General features: G+C 45.5%; 1 protein-coding gene across 1 annotated transcript in view; it reads left to right on the top strand.

Moving 5' to 3' along the window:
- LOC138510408 (G-protein coupled receptor 54-like) overlaps positions 1-12,507 on the top strand; it is a 402,978-nt gene that overhangs the window by 254,645 nt on the left and 135,826 nt on the right. The gene's annotated exons all lie outside the window — the stretch shown is intronic.

Below are 12,507 nucleotides of genomic sequence, written 5' to 3'. Positions count from 1 at the left end.
TGTACAGGATTTCCTATGAGCAAAATGGGTGGTAAACTGTAGAAATGGGTAATCACTTAGTTTGGTGGAAGGGACACACCTCACCACAGAGTAACATCTCATTATTGTTATTTTATATTGGCAAAGGAGGCCGAAAATTCTATTACTCAGTCGTAACTTATTTTACTGAAAATAGATCCGGCAAAAACTAGTTTGAAGGATTGTTTTAGGAGCAAAAAAAAACGGAAAACTCCAGCAAAGACTTTCCATTGGGTTGTTGTAAAATATCTGCAGAAGCGACATATAACCAGGTTTTTTCTAGCAGAGTAAATGGACATTTTAATTAAATCGTTTAAAGCCATTTCCTTGGATTTTCCTCTTACTTTTCTAGAAAACAAAAACTATAAATCAGCTTGTCACAGATTTTCCAAGATAACTAATGTGATGAATCCTGTGGAGTCCTCACAAAGACCCTACCTAGAGTCTCCTCTCAGGTGACCAGGGGAAGGCAGCCGGTACCTGATCCTAACCGTGGGGGTGGTGTTAGCTAGGAGGATCACCTGGAAGGAGAAGGGCATCAGGGGGATGGAAGGACTACGATGGGATGGAGGCAGTATTTATCTTCCTCAGAGGGAGCGATTTCTGTAATATCAGAATATGTAATTGCTTGTTGTCAGAGTGAAGGTTCCTTTCCCAAAGCTATCCATCTTGTTGGCTGTAAAAACTGTCTTAAGCCACATAGGAAACAGAACAGTAATACTCTAGGCACTTATTTATTTTCATTTATTTATTTAACATTTGTAGAGCGTGCCAAACCCGTGGGTATTTGAGCGCTGGAGAGCAGGTAATACGGTACAGGCAACAATAGAAAACATACGTTTGGCATATATCATATTACACATATTTACAGACATGAGATATTTACAGATACATTGGTCCCATAAGTATAATAATCAATAATATTTACATGTGCAATCTTATTCACATAAGTAATTTACAAATGAAGTAGAGCAGAAGTATTTACATAATCATATTGTATAGTGAAGATACTTATTAATCTGATTCTTCCTTAAATGTGAATCCATCACTTTTAAATAGAAAGACTTCCCTCCACAAAGTTGCCCTCAGTTATAGGGAACACATCTCTTGTAATCAACAGGAGAGTGATAGAACTGAACATCAGAACACCTGAAATTCTGATGAAGCTAGCTCTTATTTAAGTTCAAACCAATCATTAAAACCTTTTAAAACTCTTTCTGATAGTGTAATTTATGGTAAGAGTAAAATGTGTCAAGCTGAAGATAACATTTTGAATAGAAGTAATTTGAACATTGGGGACTTTAAGTCCCACAATGTCCAAAGTACTGAGACAAGGAAGAGGGGCTCAAGGGCACTAGACTGCAAGATGCAGTCTAGTGGTACTAATGACCCACACCTGAGCGGGACCTTTGAGTATATAAGACCCCCTCAGGTGCAGGTCAAGAGAAGAAGCAGAAGGTGGAGTGGTTGCTATGTTTCCATGTTGCAGTGGCAGCAGAAGAAGGGGAGCAGAGATGCCGTGGCCTCCGCTTGTTGCAGAGCGGATGCCGTTTCCGAGAGGGTCTGAACCTCAGCACCTGTTGTACGGCAGGAAGCGTTGTGGAAAGCTTCACCCCTGTTGGCCTTGTATGCAGAGGTTGTACAGCGGGAAGCATTGTTGTGAAAAGCTTTCCCCCTTTTGAGGTGTGCTTCAGTGGCAAACGAGCACCCAAGTGCTCCTGGAGCAAGGAATGCTCCTTTCCCAACCGGCGCGGGCTTAGGGAAGTACATCGAAGTGGTTTGCCATGCAAGAGACAGCAGCAGAAGCAGACAACACTATGGCCGCGGAGCGAGCGCACGCGTATGCCGAAAACGGTAAGTTCACCAATATTGGGTAACCCTGGTACACTCTGTAATTGCCCGCTGGACAATAGTGTTTATTTTGAATACCGAACTGATAACAAGAAGTTGTAGTGGTGCAATAAGAACGGTTTGGACAGACAAGAAGGCAAAGGTTATAATTGTGATCCTGAAAGCCAACAGTATTGCCAGAGTCAAGAAAAGGCAATATTAAAATAAGTTAACTATAACCACCATTGCCAAAGCCAAGAGGGGGCAATATTAAAACAAGTTAATAATAACCAGCATTGACAAATCAGAAAGAGAGCAATATAAAAACAAGTTAACAATAACCCGCATTGCAAAAGTCAAGAGAGTGCAAGACTGAAGCAAGCTAGATATAATCTTTATTGTCAGAGTGAGGAAGAGGTAACAGTTGGAAAAGACCTCAACAAGCATTGTCTAAGCCAAAGAAGAGCAAGTGTGCTAGAGAGCCATTGCCAACATTTACTTGATGTAAAAGTGGGAAAACAAGAGGGCCAGGAGAGCAGCCCTTCTGATAGGAAGTATTCAGGAGGAGAGGAGCATAACCTGTATTGGATGTGGCAATCACAAGGGTGGAACAAATAGCACCAATGTGTATCATGTATTTCCAGAAGAAGTAGTAACGCCTGATGTTGTTGAAAGTCAAAGACTTTATCAAATGGTTTGAAGAGAACTTTACCACAGAAGTACTTGTAGTATAGATAGGAGTGTTTTGTTCTGGCAGGCAAGTATATCAGGAAAGGGACTTTTTAGTGGTAGTACTGGCAGGTGAGTGGACCAGGAAGAAGTAATTGAAGTACAGTGTTGCAGTTAAAGGTTGTGAAGAAGAAGTGGCAAGACCACTAAAAGTATTTTGTGAACTGTTGTGAACTCATCCTGACAAAACTATTGTTGTTGACACAGTGTGGAATCATAACATCCTGACAAAACATTGTTTTTGATGCAGATGAATTGTGGGAGTGTTTTGATTCCTAAGGAGAAGATGTTGTTTTGGACTCTTTGCTATAAGTGAAGAGATACATACTAGTTGTCTAGTTGAACTGTTGGTTAAAGCCAAATGGAAGTCTTTTGGAAAGAGAAGAAGTTTATAATTGGAACTTGGTTAAAAAACAGAACTGTTCTATTTTGTATTGTATTGTATTGTATTGTATTGTATTTTATTTATATAGCGCACCAAGCCCTAAGACATCTGGGCGCATTTCTTACATTGAAGAGGCAGAGTAAATTACATGCACACACAAAGGATATATTACAAAATAACATTAATAGATGTATTTACAAAAAGGAACAACAATGACTACAGCACAGTGGATAGATACTAGGGGGTATGGTCCAGTTTGCCAATGTAAGAGAAGAAATATGCAGAAGTATGACGTTCAATACCGAAGTATGAGATTCATTATGGTCGGAATGTCATGATCTCTGCTTCCAAAAGGTCAGGGTTTTCCCAACTCCCTTGGAAGCAGATCCATAACCCAGGTTCCGAGTGCCAACCAGTCCCAATTGGGACCTTTTGGACCCAGTCCTGGCGCCAGTGGCACCAGGCTCATAAATTTGCCCAGTCCCAGCGCTGGAAGCGCCGGGCTCATAATGCTTGGGTGGACTTACCTGCAGCAGACCATGCTGCTTACTTGCCTGCCAGTTGAGCCTCTGATCCTCTTCTGTTTGGAACTACTTTTCCTGTTGGGTGGGGCAGGAGCCACTCCCTAGGTTCAGAACACTGGAACTCTTCTGGAAAGCAGGAACTCTTTTCTTACCTAGGCGTGGCTGTGGAAGGAGACACCTAAGCACTACAGGAGGTTATTTAAACCACACCCGATGGATGAATCTTGCTTTGCGTTATTCTGCATCCTCTGCAGCAGAACGCTCATCGTGTCTTCTGCATCTGATCCTGAGCCTAAGGAAAAAGGCTTACCATCCTGAATCCAGTCTTCAGCAACACCTATAAAGACAAGAAAGAACAGGTTAGCATTACGGTCTTCAGTGACAGCGCTTCACTTACCTGGTCCATCGGCTGTCACCAACGCCTCGCGCTGCATTCCGGCATCTGAAAGACAAAGGCTTACCTACTCTTCGTGCACTCCGGAGATCTTCGCACTGCATTCCGGCATCTGAAAGACAAAAGCTTACCAACTCTTCGCACGCTCCGGAGGCCTTTGGCGCTGCATCCCGCATCTGAAAGACAAAACAAGGTGCGTTTAAAGACATTGGGGAACTTTAATACTCACGTGCCATTACGCCTTTCCACATCTAACCCAGTGGGTATTCCGGCACCCTGCAGCCGCTCCGAACTTGTACCTGCAAAATACAAAGACAGTTAGAGTGCATCGTGAAGCAGGCAACAAGCGCTTACTTACTGCTTCCAGGCGCTTCTATTCATCACACGGGCTCCATCTTCAACTCACTTCAGCCCGTCATCCGCCATCGCCGGAACCCTGCAAATCAAGAGACATCATTACTAAAGACTTTTAAAGACATTTGAATTACTCGAAACTTACCGTTCGTGCAGTAAATGACGGACAGCAGTCCTCTGAAGTCAAGAGGCCTGCTCCCCTTATCCAGTGAAGAAACTGGTTACAGCACCCTGCCCCGAGGCAGATGGAGAGCACGGCGTTCACTTACCTAAGGTGAGAGCGTTAACCTTTGGGGTTCTACAGGAGAAGAGAAAGGGAAGAAGAGAGAGACATTCAATAACCCAGTTCATTAATCCCATATTTTCTATCTGCAGACATCTTACCCTTCGAGTCAGACATACAGTGCACAGAGGTCCAGCCCAAAGAGCCAGCCGTGTGTTACACATCACCTTTGAAGATACGGTATACGCCCAGTCAAGACCGGCGCCTCTACGGGAATCAGGTGAGCGTTACAGAACGCAAAGCCTACCGCAAAACTCCCGTCCAGGCGCTATGGAGACCTCGGATACCGACCAGCTAGCCCAGTTACTTGGGGAACTAAGGGCAGAAGTGCATGCAGCCCGTCAGGAAACAAACGCTCTAAGAAGGGAACTGATTATTTCCAAGGAGCGAACAGATGATCTCGCTAGACAATTGCTACAGTCACAAGCCAGACAGACCCAGTTACCCGCATCTGGGGGAAATCTTCCTTCTACATCCTCTATGAATCCAGTGCAGATCAACCTACCTGGGAATGTACCTCTGGCTCCGCCCGAACGATTTTCTGGTGACCCAAAGAGGTTTGCAGTATTTATCAATCAGTGCCGGTTGCATTTCTTATGCCGGCCAGCAGCCTTTCCAACTGATCAAGCTAAAGTAGCTTTCGTGCTTTCGTACCTTAGTGGCAATGCGGCAGACTGGTCGATCCCTCTAGTAAAGCAAGATGATCCGGTCCTCCATGATTTTCAAGCTTTTCAGCTCAGTATGGAAAAACTGTTCGCAAGACATTCACAGGGGCAGGCCTTGGACAATGAGCTTCTTTCGTTGCGACAAGGTAATCAAGACCTTTTGGCTTATATTGCGTCTTTCAACAGACTGATAGTGGAAACTCAATGGCCTGAGGACAAAAGGATTACGCTGTTTTATAGAGGTCTACGTGGAGAGCTCAAAGATGTGTTAGCCCAAGTAGTGAATCCCCCACAAGATTGTTCGGACTATATAGACTTAGTCGTTCAAATAGATCACAGACTGCAGAACAGGAAGGCCGATCGTTCCAAGTTTGATGCTCGAGTATTTTCCAAACCACCAACTCCTTCCAAAGGAGTAGACTCCGGGGAACCCATGCAAATAGGGGGCCTGAAAGGTCCTCTAACACAAAAGGAGCGGGAAAGGAGAAAAAAGTTGCAATTATGCCTCTATTGCGGAAACTCAGGGCACTTTCTTCGAGACTGTCCGGTGAAACCTGCCAAGAAGGCAGTAGGAGCTGCAGTTACCAAAGTTACAAACTCTGAGCAGGGAAACGACCTCGCCCGACAAGAATAGAGGTCCTCTTGCCGAGCGTGAAAACCAGTTCCGTGACCTCGCATTTCGTGATACCTATGATCCTCATTAGCCCTGATAATCCGGATCGATTACATGCAATTGAAGCTTACGTCGACAGCGGTGCCATCGGCAATTATGTGGATCATGAAATGGTTTTGAAGATGAATCTAACTCTTTGTCCCAAGGCTGTAAAGGACGTCATTACTACAGTGGATGGAACGGAGATAGCCTCCGGACCAGTAACGCATACCACTCAAGAAGTGACGCTAGTAAGTCAAAATGGACACCATGAGAAGATCGTGTTCGATGTGATCAAGGCTCCTCAGTTTCAGATTATTCTAGGAATACCTTGGTTAGAGAAACACAATCCTCTGATCGATTGGCGAGCAAGAACGGTCCAGTTTCCAGAATGTGTCTCTACTTGTCACCCTCCACCTGGTGTTGCACTGGCAGCAATTTCTTCAGCGACTCCCCAGTTACCTCCCGAAAACCTAGAATACCAAGATGTTTTCCGGAAGGATCAGGCTAACTCTCTACCTCCTCATAGGTCTTATGACTGCCAGATAGACCTGATACCTGGATCTACTCCTCCTTGTAGTAGAATTTATGCCCTCACCGAGCCTGAGAACCTTCACCTTCGACAATACCTGGATCAATACCTGGCAAATGGGTTTATTCGTCCTTCCAAGTCCCCTGCTTCTTCAGCTTTGTTCTTCGTTCCAAAAAAGGAAGGAGACCTTAGAACTTGTATAGATTATCGCTCCCTGAACCAGATCACCGTCAAGAATAGATATCCGTTACCTTTGATCCCTGAACTCCTGGACCAAGTCAGAAAAGCATGCATATATACAAAGCTGGATCTTAGAGGAGCCTACCACTTGGTACGAGTAAAAGAGGGCGATGAATGGAAGACGGCCTTCCGCACCAAATATGGGCTATTTGAATATCAGGTTATGCCCTTCGGACTTTGCAATGCCCCGGCCGCCTTTCAATATTTTATGAACGATGTCCTCAGAGAGCTCATAGATGTGTGTGTTGTTGTTTACATTGACGACATCCTCGTTTATTCTTCATCGGATTCTGAACATCGGAAACACGTGAAAATGGTCCTCGAAAGATTGCGTCAACACAAACTTTTCGCTAAGTTGGAAGAATGTGTTTTCAACGTGACTGAAGTTGAATTCTTGGGATTCATATTATCACCTAGCGGAGTGTGTATGGATTCAAAGAAGGTCGATGCAGTTCTCAAATGGCCATCACCATCCTCCGTAAAAGGTGTGCAAAGTATGTTAGGCTTCGCTAACTTTTACCGCAGGTTTATCCCCGAATTTTCTCGAATAGTCCAGCCCATCACTGCCTTGTTAAAGAAAAACAAACGTTTTGAATGGTCTACCGAGGCGGAACAAGCTTTCCAGGATTTGAAGACTAAATTTATCTCTGCACCAATCTTAAAACACCCTCGCCCCGAACTCCCCTACATCGTGGAAACTGATGCTTCAAGCCTTGCCATGGGGGCAGTTCTATCACAAAAGGACCCGGTAACCAATCAGTTGCATCCCGTGGCATTTTGGTCCCGCAAATTCTCGCCTCCTGAAATCAATTACACGATTACTGACAAGGAACTTCTGGCTATCAAGTCTGCCTTTAAGGCTTGGCGGCATTATCTGCTGGGGGCCCGACACACCGTTACTGTGATTACGGATCACCGAAACCTGCAATATTTGAAAACCGCAAAAGCCCAATCCTCTAGACAACTCCGTTGGGCATTATTCTTTGCCGAGTTTGACTTCATAATTACCTATCGACCTGGTACAAAAAACGGTAAAGCTGATGCCCTTTCTCGGATGGGAGTGGAAGAACACTTGATCAACCCTAAACCTGTACCAATCATTCCCGAACAAAGAATTCTGGGTGTAATCACCACACAATCCATAGAGGAAGTTAAGGATAAAGCCAGGCAACTTGTAACTCCAGCAGACATACAGAATTGGCATCTGCAGGGAAAGGACTTTGCAGTAAAGGACAACTTATTGTATTTCCAAGAACGATTATAACTGCCCAGCACAGATATACAGAAAAAAGTAATCTCTTGTTATCACGATTCTTTAATGGAAGGACATCCCGGTATGGCCAAGACCTCAGAAAAGATCAAGCGCTACTTCTGGTGGCCGTCTTGGAAAAAAGATATCAGAGACTTTATAATGTCCTGTGGAGTATGCGCCCAAAACAAGAGTCAAAAGGAAAGACCAGCAGGCCTCCTACGCCCTATTGACATCCCACCTCGCCCTTGGCATACGCTTTCTATGGACTTCATCACCGATCTACCTCCATGCTCCGGATACAATACGATTCTAGTAATCGTGGACTTATTCTCCAAGATGGCGCATTTCATTCCGCTCAAAGGCTTGCCAACAGCAGCAACTCTGGCCCGAGAATTTCTCGAAAACATCGTCCGACTGCACGGTTTTCCTTCGGTTCTAATTTCGGATCGAGGTAGTCAATTTATTTCTCATTTTTGGCGAAGTTGCTGTCGGTCGGCTCAAATTGATGTGAGACTATCGACCAGTCACCACCCTCAGACCGACGGACAAACCGAGAGGACCAATCAAACTCTGGAACAGTATTTACGCTGCATGCTACAACAAACTGAAGAAACTTGGAAAGACATCCTTTGGATAGCCGAATATGCCTACAATAACTCTGTCCATTCGGGAACTGGGAAAACCCCGTTTTTTCTTTTATACGGCAGTCACCCCCGAACCTCGGAGTTGGATCCCCTCCAAGATCTTGAAACACCAGCAGTAGACTACCTGCATTCTACAATCACCCAAGCCTTTAAGGAAGCTGTTTCTCACCTTCAAAGGGCTAAAGAACAATACAAGAAAGGAGGAGATCAACATCGGAAGGAAGCCCCTCAATATCAAGTAGGGGATCAAGTCTGGTTATCCACCAAATATCAACCTCTAAAAGGGCCACGCACATTCAACCCAAGATACCTTGGTCCCTATTCCATCACTACCATAGTAAACCCAGTAGCTGTCAAGTTGGACTTGCCCCCGCACATGAAGATACATCCGGTCTTCCACGTCTCTCTATTAAAACCCGTGCAACCTCCAACCCGACTAACTAAATCTCCAAAACCCATCCTAGTTGATGGAGAACTCGAGTTTGAAGTCAAAAGCATTCTGGACTCCAAGATCTCCAAATCTAAACTATTTTACCTAATTGACTGGAAAGGCTACGGCCCCCAAGAGAGATCCTGGGAACCTGCTGAATATGTCCACGCTCCTCGCCTAATCAAAAGATTTCACCGAACATTTCCTGACAAGCCAAAACCCAGGAGAAGCCCAGTTTGGGAGGGGTCTTGAGGGGGGGTACTGTCATGATCTCTGCTTCCAAAAGGTCAGGGTTTTCCCAACTCCCTTGGAAGCAGATCCATAACCCAGGTTCCGAGTGCCAACCAGTCCCAATTGGGACCTTTTGGACCCAGTCCTGGCGCCAGTGGCACCAGGCTCATAAATATGCCCAGTCCCAGCGCTGGAAGCGCCGGGCTCATAATGCTTGGGTGGACTTACCTGCAGCAGACCATGCTGCTTACTTACCTGCCAGTTGAGCCTCTGATCCTCTTCTGTTTGGAACTACTTTTCCTGTTGGGTGGGGCAGGAGCCACTCCCTAGGTTCAGAACACTGGAACTCTTCTGGAAAGCAGGAACTCTTTTCTTACCTAGGCGTGGCTGTGGAAGGAGACACCTAAGCATTACAGGAGGCTATTTAAACCACACCCGATGGATGAATCTTGCTTTGCGTTACTCTGCATCCTCTGCAGCAGAACGCTCATCGTGTCTTCTGCATCTGATCCTGGGCCTAAGGAAAAAGGCTTACCATCCTGAATCCAGTCTTCAGCAACACCTATAAAGACAAGAAAGAACAGGTTAGCATTACGGTCTTCAGTGACAGCGCTTCACTTACCTGGTCCATCGGCTGTCACCAACGCCTCGCGCTGCATTCCGGCATCTGAAAGACAAAGGCTTACCTACTCTTCGTGCGCTCCGGAGATCTTCGCACTGCATTCCGGCATCTGAAAGACAAAAGCTTACCAACTCTTTGCACGCTCCGGAGGCCTTCGGCGCTGCATCCCGCATCTGAAAGACAAAACAAGGTGTGTTTAAAGACATTGGAGAACTTTAATACTCACGTGCCATTACTCCTTTCCACATCTAACCCAGTGGGTATTCCGGCACCCTGCAGCCGCTCCGAACTTGTACCTGCAAAATACAAAGACAGTTAGAGCGCATCGTGAAGCAGGCAACAAGCGCTTACTTACGTGCTTCCAGGCGCTTCTATTCATCACACGGGCTCCATCTTCAACTCACTTCAGCCCGTCATCCGCCATCGCCGGAACCCTGCAAATCAAGAGACATCATTACTAAAGACTTTTAAAGACATTTGAATTACTCGAAACTTACCGTTCGTGCAGTAAACGACGGACAGCAGTCCTCTGAAGTCAAGAGGCCTGCTCCCCTTATCCAGTGAAGAAACTGGTTACAGCACCCTGCCCCGAGGCAGATGGAGAGCACAGCGTTCACTTACCTAAGGTGAGAGCGTTAACCTTTGGGGTTCTACAGGAGAAGAGAAAGGGAAGAAGAGAGAGACATTCAATAACCCAGTTCATTAATCACATATTTTCTATCTGCAGATATCTTACCCTTCGAGTCAGACATACAGTGCACAGAGGTCCAGCCCAAAGAGCCAGCCGTGTGTTACACATCACCTTTGAAGATACGGTATACGCCCAGTCAAGACCGGCGCCTCTACGGGAATCAGGTGAGCGTTACAGGAATTACCAGTCAGGAGATTCAGAATGTTTAAGCCAGGAAACTACCTGACTTCTGAAGGTGTTGAATGATGGTTCGGCTCTGATGGGTGCTGGTAGAGTGTTCCACAGTTTGGCTGCTAGGACTGGGAAACTGCTGCCGCCTGCCTTTTGGAGCTTGAACCTAGGAATGGTCAGGCAGTGGGCATATGCTGCTCTAGTGGGTCGGTCTGACGACTTCCAAGAGAATTTGTCACAGAGGTTCTTGGGTGCTAAATTGTGTAGGCATTTGAAAATGAGCGAGAGGGATTTGAAACTGATTCTTTGAGGGACTGAGAGCCAGTGTATACTGTGCCTAAGCTCGGTGATATGGTGGGATCTGGGGTGATTGGTAGCTGACCTGAGAGCATTGTTTTGGAAGATCTGAAGCTTTTTTAGGTTGTGTTTGTTGGTTCTGAGGTAGAGCGTATTGCAGTAGTCTATTTTGGATAATACTAAGGCTCTGCCAAGCATAAGGGAGTCATTTTTCACCTGTAATTCCATTTCGCCAGCGTTGGTATCTTTCATCGATTCACATGCTGTGAATATTCCCTGTCGTCAGGCTGGGAAACCTCTGTCACTTTAATCTAGCATTTTCCTATGGAAAACTTTGATACTTTAGTGTCCTATCAACGTCCTTTTTGGGTGCTTTTGTCCCCCACCAATAGGATGTAGGGTATAAATAGCTCCACGCTGCAGCTTCCCTTCAGATTTTAACCTTCAAAGTAGAGGGAACCCAAACCAGGCTTGTCTACAGGGGGCAGCCGGCAGGCGCATGTGAATCTGTGGGATGTATTGACCCACTCTGCTATGCTATGCGGCATCACCCTGTCAATTGTGTGGAAAGAAACAGCAACAATGGCGGCAAAACCCTTGTGCGCACCAAAAACCTACAAAAACCGTGGGCTTCAGCACACAAAAAGAGGGATGCACCGCCTGCCACCCATGGTGCATGTGCAGGGGAATAGAGCACATCCTGCAGAAAAGGTGCCAGTGATATGATAGGATAGGTTATTTATAACGCGCTTAATACCCAGAGGTTTCTAAGCGCGGATCCAAGGATCGAACCTGTGGTGCTTCATATCGTCTTGCTTCCAAGACGAGCACGTAGCCCCTGAGCTATCCTCCCGAGACTAGTGGGCTCCATGACCAGCAAACAGAGTGCAGGGAGAAAAGCAGCACTTTGCAAATGAAACCCAAAAATGTGCCTACAAATGACATTTGCTTTGTTGCCAAAAACTCCTAAATGCCTATAACACAACCCTTTTCGACATTCACCACCTTGCCAGATGTTAAATTTCATGTATCAAATGAAGCATTGTGAAACATACAAAGTCTGAAAAACTGACAGCCTCTATGCCAAAACTGGGTGCAGTACCCCAGGCTGCCTGAATAACAGCTGTCAGAGGAGTACTAAGGCAGCTTTAAAATGACCTAAAACTCAAAAGTCTGCTGAATTAACAAACATAAACAGGGTTGTTGCCAAAAAGGAATACAGATTTTAGTTGTTTTTGATTCCACAGATTTTAAGGCCAAGGAAGAAATGGGTTTGTATCTGATGCAACAAATGTGGGTTTTGTTAAGTTTAAGAAGTAATTAGCTTGGCTGAAGTTGAAATAAAATGGGAAAGCAGGTTTCTTCCCAGAAGGAGGGCCTTCCACTCAGCAGAAACTCACGGGGAGGTGTTAATTGCAGGGTTGGGACAAAATCTGGTCTACAGAGAGCAAAGGAACAATGACAAGCTGCAGCTCAGGAAACTAGAAGTGTGAAGAGAGCCGAAAACCCTCCTGGAAGGAGCTTCCCCCAAGGAAGGGGATACACTGGACTGCAGGGAGACAA

The sequence above is a fragment of the Ambystoma mexicanum genome, chromosome 6p, assembly GCF_040938575.1.
Source record: "Ambystoma mexicanum isolate Mex_15411 chromosome 6p, UKY_AmexF1_1, whole genome shotgun sequence".
Taxonomy (NCBI): domain Eukaryota; kingdom Metazoa; phylum Chordata; class Amphibia; order Caudata; family Ambystomatidae; genus Ambystoma; species Ambystoma mexicanum.
The sequence above is the reverse complement of the archived record's forward strand: the minus strand, read 5'-3'. Positions and strand labels throughout refer to the sequence as shown.